An 8,981-nucleotide genomic window follows, 5' to 3' on the forward strand; every position below is an offset into this window, starting at 1 on the left:
TTACCTCAGTGTCTTGCCTGAGTCATTGGGCAGTTGGCCAACAAATTAAAACGAGTCCACTCATATTGCATGGAGAATTAATACATGTAGAATAATTCACTTGTGACAGGTAGTCTAAATCATAATTTTGTTATTTTATCAAATTAATCTAAATCTTAATGAGTGTGCTGGCACTGAAAAACCTGGATCCATCTGCAACCCATTGAGCTAATTGATTATTACAATTAACGAGTTGGATATGAACTGGCTATGAAAAAGCTTAGCATTTTCATATTGGAAGAATACCAAGAAAAACACAGTACAACTGGCCTTAATATATCCACACTTGACAAGGAAGGAGACTCGTAATAGAGTTGTCATCGTGAGAAAGAGGCACACGCACATATTCACATGCACACACTCGCTGCCTTCAAGTGGTTTCATTGGATGTTGGTCAGAGATGAAGGCGGTGGAAAGATATTTTATTTGATTTCTTATCTGAACATTATTCTGGGGACCTACTCAGTATGCGTGGGCTGCTGTCTTATGTTGCCATGGCAATGATTTTTCCACCCTCCTATTCTTGTCATCTGTGCAGGGGGCCACCATGTGGGAAATAATGGAATAGCCTAGAAACAGCACCATTCATAGTATCGGCTGCTACACAATACTATATGGTATATGACCATATTTGAACATCTGTCATCACCCTGCAACTCAATAATAGACTGCTCCTACCAAGGTTCACTACTGGTTACAAAAATGAACAACAAATACCCCATTTTCTGTTGACAAATCAGCCAACTCCCCTTTTCTGGGTTGCATTTCAATGTTTTTCTAAGGCTTTGATTAGGTGTCAAACTCATCCCAGAGGATAATTGGAACTGTCAGATGTGTGGGCCCTACACAAGAAAGGTACACTGTCAGTTTTCACAAGACGTGCCAGTCTCCTATCTGGCTTTATGGCCATGTTAGAAATAGTCCTGTGGAAATTTAGGCTGGGGGCTTTATCCAGGTCAGTGGAGACATAACTCTAACCTGAAAGAGTCGGAAAAGCCACAAGGCATTCTTGCTCTTCAACAAGGATGAAGCGATCTTCCTGAAATGGGGGCACATTTTATTCTGACCCTGGCTCAGTTGGTATAACATAAAACAATCTAAGTTATCTAGTGTGTTAGTGAGTGTAACTAAATAGTTCCTATTCCTGTGCTATCCAACTCAAGCAGTTTCTACTCTTTATAATTTTGTCTTAGTAAAAGCACAAATCATTTTTTTGCAATATTGAAAATCACTTCTGGAACCATCATAGGGCCCCTTTAAGAGCAACAGGTGCCAAACTACATTTCCCATGATACACTGTTCGTAACCTTAAACCCCAAATTTGTTGTGCCCTGACTGTCTACTGTGCATGTTTTTTTTTGTTAGGTGGAAATCACCTTTAGGCAGTTATTTATATCGGATGTTTCATGACACCGCTTAGAGTTCCCACATTGTGATTGAAATTTAAAGAAATGTAGCTAAGTTTGACACGATTTAACCAGGTCTGCGGCGTTAAATTGGCTAGTTAAATGTCAACGCACTGAAGCTTTGTAACGAATTTATTAGCTAGCAGTATCTAACATGCAACTAACTGTCTTTAATACATCCCGAAGGGTGTAGAACGCATATTTTGGGACTTTAATCAAACAAGATGAAGGAGCCAGAACTGTAACACAGTTTGCACTGGCATTAGACACCGATGTATGTTGCCTAGAAACCCGGCGTTAGGGGCAGAAGCTAGAGTTTGAATCAGGAAAGTTTACTCTCACGACCTCTACACGCCAGAATGTTGAATACGATTATATTTTGATGTACTTCACTGTGTGTGCGTGCTGTTGGTTCTTTTGGCTTTAGAAATGTGAGACAATATATCCACAAGAAATGATAATTACATAAAGTTGTCAATGCACTGTTAATGCAGTTAGATTTATATCCCCTGAAGCATACGCAGATCCATGTAATCACGAACTGGGCAAGTATGCATGTCTCCTGCAAGTCACTTTTAACTTGTGCGCAGAGGAATGCACAAACATTGCTTTGAAAATGTGATGTAATTATACTTTCCTGTGGATATATATTGTCTTACATTCCTACCGCCAAAAGGACCAACCACACTGACAACCGGTAAAGCGCATTCAAATATTATTTTATTCAACCTTCTGGCTTTTAGAGGTGGTGAGAGGAAACGTTCCTGATTCAAACACTAATTTCTGCCCAAAGTAGAATTCTCTGCAATTCAACGTTGTGTTCAGGCAACCTGTTCAGGCACCTGTTTTCTGCACACACACCACCACCACCAATATGCTCAGTACACTGACAAAGTAAGGAACACCACATTGCAAACGGACAGCATGCATGCAGTGTCCATTCTTTTATAAAGTATTGTCCTTTATTGTAACTACACTAACTTTGTTATGTCATAGATATGTCAAAGTTCCCAGTGGAGAGGATCATTAATGTCGGCATCATTGCTCACATTGACCATAGGAAGAGCACCTTGGCTGACAGGCTTCTCGAAATTACAGGTCTCGTGTGCATTACCATATCCATACTCATGGATCACACAGATACTCATGCATTTAGTTGTATTGTATGATATGGCTCACCTCATCGCTTGGTTTTGATAGGTGCCATAACCACCAGGAATACCCCCCATAGCTGCGGCAAATAGGGGTGCTGAAGCAACCTTGAAAAATCGACATAATAATAATTGAAACAAAACATTTACACAGCGTCAATAGGCGGTGTTTTATAAACAAACATGTACAGTAGTAGAAGGTGTCTGCATTCTGATGCGAATGTGCTTGTGGGTCTCTCTCTCCAGGGATGTATCCTATTGACCAGTCGGACTACAGCGCCCTCCGCAGTGCTGTGGAGAAACTGCAGTTTGATGTGCAGGACAGCAGTCTGGGCACCGGGAGCAGTACCAATTAAATTATCATCTAATCTCTCATCCACTACTCAAAGCTATGCAAGTGGTGAAGGGTTGACCTTGACAGGATACTTGTGTTCTTCATTCGTTTTTCTTTTTGAGGGACACCAATTTCAGCCGTGATCATGCACTCCTAAATCGTACTCGCTCTCTCCTCACTTTCTTTCCCTTGGTCTTTCTTTCCTTCCTTCCTTCCGCAGGCCTAGGCTTCCTGGGCCTGCTTCACAGAGTTGTTTCACCAGTGCTTGGAGAAGGAGTACAACTCCTCTGTCAAAGTGACAGCCTCCACCATGCCTACGAGGCAGTCCTGTCCTGTGCCAAGCTCATTGAGGTAATACACAGCACCACCCTCTACAGGGGGCTTCAAATTACATCTATTGCTGGGAAAAGTTTACGTGATGATTTCCCAGTAAAGTAAATGCACATATATACAGTGGGCTCCAAAATTACTGGCACCCCTGACTGGCAATCCACAAACAATACTTCAAAAAATATTCTAAATATAATTATAGAGATAACCTCAAAATACCAACACGTGAGAAGCACTGTACTTTATTAATGTTTCAATGGAACCAACCAAAATCATTTAATTATTTAATACAAAATAAATGTAACCAAAATCAAGGTTTTGTAATTATTGGCACTCCTCATTTAGTACTTAGTGCAACCACCTCTGGCGAGTATAATAGCATGGCATCTTTTCCTGTAATGTTTGACAAGGTTCAAAACCTTTTCCCTTTGTCATTATGGTGTATTGTGTGTAGATTGTAAAGGACATTTTTTATTTAATCCGTTTTAGAATAAGGCTAAAACGTAACAACATTTGGAGAAAGTCAGATCTGAATACTGTCATGTGAACCTAAAATATGGTAGCCCTTGTTTGGTAACAGTGATCAAAGTTTATAACTCTCCTATTGTGTTGTAGGAGCATGGGAAAGAGAAGATCTGCATAGTGAACCCAGTTCTCAGACAGGGCTGTAGTGACAGAGTACCTGGATCCCATGGTGATGGGGACCATCTTCGCCCCTGACAACTACACTGGGAAAATCATGAGTATCTGCTTGGTTGAATGATCACTGTGTAATCAAGACATTTAAGAAAAGGGGTTTGGATTTGTCACTTTGCAAAACCAGTTTAACAAATTGAGACATTGTATATTGTTAATTTTCTCAACAGTTGTGAGTATGAGGATACAGGGTACCGGGCAGCCAATGTGATCAAGATGGATATTCTGCTGAACAGGAAACCTGTGGAGGAACTCGCCCCTGTTGTTCACAAGTAAGACTTTGATAATTAGTACTCAGACAATGACTGAATCCTAACTCAAACTTTTTTTGCATATCTCCCATTTACATTATGGTATGATTCAACTCTTGAATTAGTGTCTGCTTCTCAAATTACTATTTGGCTCAATAGCTGAATATTTCAAGGGCCATTAATACTACAATCTATGATGAGTACCGTAATGATGTGACCCTTGGGTGTCTTCTGTTGTGTTTTCCTACATAGAGAGATTGGGCGTACAGTGCAGGCAATGCCATGTCCGAGCACCTGCATGACGCCAGAACCGGACTAATGTTTGAGATCACAGTACAAACAGCCATCGGTAGCAAAGGGAGACGAAAGTGAACATTTTCTTAATGACCCTGAAATAAGACTCATACGACCAAGTTGGTAGCTTTCGCTCTCTCTCGCAGGATTACGAGAAAAATGTGCATGCAAAATGTGTAAGGAAACTTTTGTTAATTCATTTAGAACGTGGGTGTGTACGATGTCTAGTATGGTAGCTGATCCTAGTCTCTTACCCTCTTTTAGCACAGAGATGATAACCAGAAAGATGACGCGCCTGAAGAACCAGGCAGAGTGTAAAAAGAAGATGCGGTATGTTGGCACGCGCAAGTCCCCAAAAGATGTCTTCCTCAGTGTTCTGAAGAGGAAAGACAAGTAGAATATCAGTATCCTTATTTATTGAAGCAAGTTTTTCTTCAACAAATAGACTTTAAAACAGCAAAATAACTTTTAAAATGTCCCATACATAACTTTAACCCCCAAAAAGTTATAATGTAGATCTCATTGCCAAGAAAAATATTTGACGACATGCACAGATTACTCCCTCAAACAGACTTTAAGTGCAAGGTGCAATACATCAATGAACGCTTGTAAATAATAAAACAAGATGTGTTATGTCATTTGTTCTGTTTCTCTCTCTCCCAGTGGATCCAGTGTGTCGGTTGAAGCAATTTGGCTGAATCTTAATTATACTTGTATTTCTTTGATTCCTCTCTCCTTCCCATCTCCTCAAAACGCATTGGTGGGAAATATCTTCTGCTCCATTGTGCTTTGAGAATGAGACGAGGGAGGGAGGGTTTGAGGAATCAAGGAAATACAATAGAGATGAACTCTTTGTGTACTGTTCTGTGCAGTTAGAGTTCTACTCCACTAGAGGGCCGGGCACCCATGGTTACACTTACAATCCCCTTCTCAAATCAAATTTCATTGGTAACATATATGGTTAGCAGATGTTAATGTGAGTGTAGCGAAATGCTTGTGCTTCTAGTTCTGACCGTGCAGTAATATCTAACAATTTCACAACTACCTCATACACAAGTGTAAAGGAATTAATAAGAATATGTACATAAATATATGGATGAGGGATGGCCGTGCGGCATAGGCAAGTTGCAATAGATGGTATAGAGTACAGTATATACATATGAGAAGAGTAATGTAGGGTATGTAAACATTATATAAAGTGCCATTGTTTAAAGTGACTAGTGATACATTTATTACATCCAATTTGTTATTATTAAATTTGCTAGAGATTTGAGTCACTATGTTGGCAGCAGCCACTCAATGTTAGTGATGGCTGTTTAACAGTCTGATGGCCTTGAGATTGAAAAACAGATTCGGTCTCTCGGTCCCAGCTTTGATGCACCTGTACTGACCTCGCCTTCTGGATGATAGCGGGGTGAACAGGCAGTGGCTCGGGTGGTTGTTGTCCTTGATGATCTTTTTGGCCTTCCTGTGACATCAGGTGGTGTCTGTGTCCTGGAGGGCAGGTAGTTTTCCCCCGGTGATGCGTTGTGCAGACCTCACTACCCTCTAGAGAGCCTTACGGTTGTGGGCGGAGCAGTTGCCGTACCAGGCGGTGATACAGCCCGACAGGATGCTCTCGATTGGGCATCTGTAAAAGTTTGTGAGTGTTTTTGCTGTCTGTGTGGGTGGACCATTTCAGTTTGTCCCCGATGTGTACGCCGAGGAACTTAAAACCTTCTCCACTATTGTCCCATCGATGTGGATAGGGGGGTGCTCCCTCTGCGGTTTCCTGAAGTCCACGATCATCTCCTTTGTTTTGTTGACATTGAGTGAGGTTATTTTCCTGACACCACACTCCGAGGGCCCTCACCTCCTCCCTGTAGGTAATCAAGCCTACCACTGTAGTGTCATCTGCAAACTTGATGATTGAGTTGGAGGCGTGCATAGCAGCGCAGTCATGGGTGAACAGGGAGTACAGGAGAGGGCTGAGAACACACCCTTGTGGGGCCCCAGTGTTGAGGATCAGCGGGGTGGAGATGTTGTTTCCTACCCTCACCACCTGGGAGCAGCCTGTCAGAAAGTCCAGGACCCACTTGCACAGGGTGGGGTCGAGACCCAGGGTCTCAAGCTTAATGACAAGTTTGGAGGGTACTATGGTGTTAAATGCAGCTTTGGTTTGAGGAGTGTTTGCTGCTTCTCATTAAGCATGCTATCATTTGCATGTTTTTAGACCAATAAAACGAACTCTACATGGCAAGTAGTAGATACATTTTCTTATTTGATCTTCTTCTGCAGGGAGGGTTATGTTACAAAAATAAAACCACTGAGATGTGAACTAGGGATCTTGTGCACAGTAACCCAAGAGTCAAGCACTCTGCCATCAAGTGGATCTGTAAGATGATTCGTGTTGCTTTTATTGTCACTGGTCACTGTAATTAATAACTTTAGTTATATATTTTTTTGTATATTACTAGTACCTGCTAAAGTTCTTAATATATATATAAATAAATAAATGCAACAAGTGTTGGTCCCATGATCTGAAATGAGATCCCAGAAATGTTCCATATGCACAAAAAGCTTATTTCTCTTCAATTTTGGGCACAAATTTGTTTACATCCCTGTTTGTGAACATCTCTCATTTGCCAAGATAATTAATCCACCTGACAGGTGTGGCATGTCAAGAAGCTGATGAAACAGCATGATCGTTACAAAGGTGCACCTTGTGCTGGGGACAAAAAGCCACACAAATGTGCAGTTTTGTCACACCACAGATGCCTCAAGTTTTGAAGGAGCGTGCAATTGGCATTCTGACTGCAGGAATATCCACCAGAGCTGTTGTCAGAATGTAATGTTAATTTCTCTACCATAAACTGCCTCTGTTGTCTTTAGAGAATTTGGCAGCATGTCCAACCGGCCTCACAACCGCATTTATAGCGTTGTGTGGGCAAGCGGTTGACTAATGTCAACAGAGTGCCCCATGGTGGCGGTGGGGTTATAGTTTGGGCAGGCATAAGCTACGGACAACAAACACACATACATTTTATCAATGGCAATTTGAACTTAGAGAAACCGTGACAATATCCTGAGGCCCATTGTCGTGCCATTCATCCACTGCCATCACCTCCTGTTTCAGCATGATAATGCACAGCACTAGCTCATACCAGATTCTGACTGGTTTTAAGTATCTCTGACCAACAGATGCATTATCTGTATTCACAGTAGTGAAATCCATAGATTAGGGCCTAATGAATTTATTTCAATGTACCGATTTCCTTTAAATGAACTGTAACTCAGTAAAATCTTTGAAATTGTTGCATGTTGAGTTTATATTTTGGATAGAAAAGAAAGTGGTGAGATTTGAACCAGGAATGTTGTGGGTCACAACACATTTTTAACACTCCAACCTACCACCCTGATAGTTTGTTTTATTTGACACCCACCTGTCAATGGACACTCTGCCCACTAAGTTTTCAAATCAACCAATCACATTTTGTCCTGTCCTCAAAACAGCTGGGTCCCGTTCGACTGATTCAACTTATTTAGACAGGTAAATGCAAGGGCTCCACTATTTGGGCCTCAGCTGAATTATTTGAGTGCATCATTTCCTTTAAGAAAATCACAGATTATTTATCCCTGGACAAGCAAGAAGAATCATCTGGTACTGGAGCACTTTGTCCAATTATGTCTAGTCAAGATTTGTTTCCAAGGAAGAGAGGAAGGAAGGATGCACTTTGAAGGAATTCCAACAAACCCTTGGTACCTGAAGAATGAATAAGGAAAGCTCCACTGAGCTACTGGCTAATCACAAGTCAATATAAAACATTTACATAGAAGTGGCGGCAGAGGGCGTGTTCTCACATTTCTCCTAGACGTGTTCTTGCGCTGTAGTCGCTCATTTTGCAACATTCAAAACAAAAGTCCAAATCCTTAACATAGTGTAATTTGTAGGAATAAATGACAATGGTGCCGTTTTAAAATGATAGTATTTTCCAAGACATTTTAATACAATGTACAAAGTGCTGCTGGTTTGATTTATGGCAACAACAAAAACTCCCTCTTCTGAGCAAGATTACAAATGACACCTTTTGTCAGAAAAATTCTAATTTATAACACTTTTACAGCCATTCAAATACCTGGAAGCCAAATCCTGGGTGTATAATGCCTTGTTCACACTGCAGGCCTATAATGCTCAAATCAGTTTTGGAATACTGACTGTCCAAATAGCAAGTTATAAGTGACCAAATAGGATGTATATGTGTTCAGATGGCATGCTGACATGACTAAGCTAGTTGTCATAGTAAAGACAGGTGTGTGCGTGCTGGTGTAGGCCGATTGGTGCAAGTGCTTCCTATCACTCAGAAGTTATGTAGCAAGCTAAGGTGACAATGCCTGCCAAGGATGTTTCCCAGGTGCTTTGAATGGTCAAAATCAGTGTGAGACCACTTAAGGCCTCAAAGGATAAGATGATCCAACTTTCAAAACGAGTCCTTTTTGTCCA

The 8,981-nt window shown here is 41.1% G+C and overlaps 1 long non-coding RNA gene across 1 annotated transcript; it reads left to right on the forward strand.

Moving 5' to 3' along the window:
* The first annotated feature begins 4,136 nt into the window (after positions 1-4,136).
* LOC124010994 lies at positions 4,137-4,953 on the forward strand. The gene is made up of 3 exons (XR_006834532.1): positions 4,137-4,228; positions 4,460-4,677; positions 4,766-4,953. It is a non-coding gene; the product is annotated as an uncharacterized LOC124010994 (long non-coding RNA).
* Positions 4,954-8,981: the final 4,028 nt, after the last annotated feature.

This window comes from Oncorhynchus gorbuscha, linkage group LG23 (assembly GCF_021184085.1).
Source record: "Oncorhynchus gorbuscha isolate QuinsamMale2020 ecotype Even-year linkage group LG23, OgorEven_v1.0, whole genome shotgun sequence".
NCBI classification, from domain to species: Eukaryota; Metazoa; Chordata; class Actinopteri; order Salmoniformes; family Salmonidae; genus Oncorhynchus; species Oncorhynchus gorbuscha.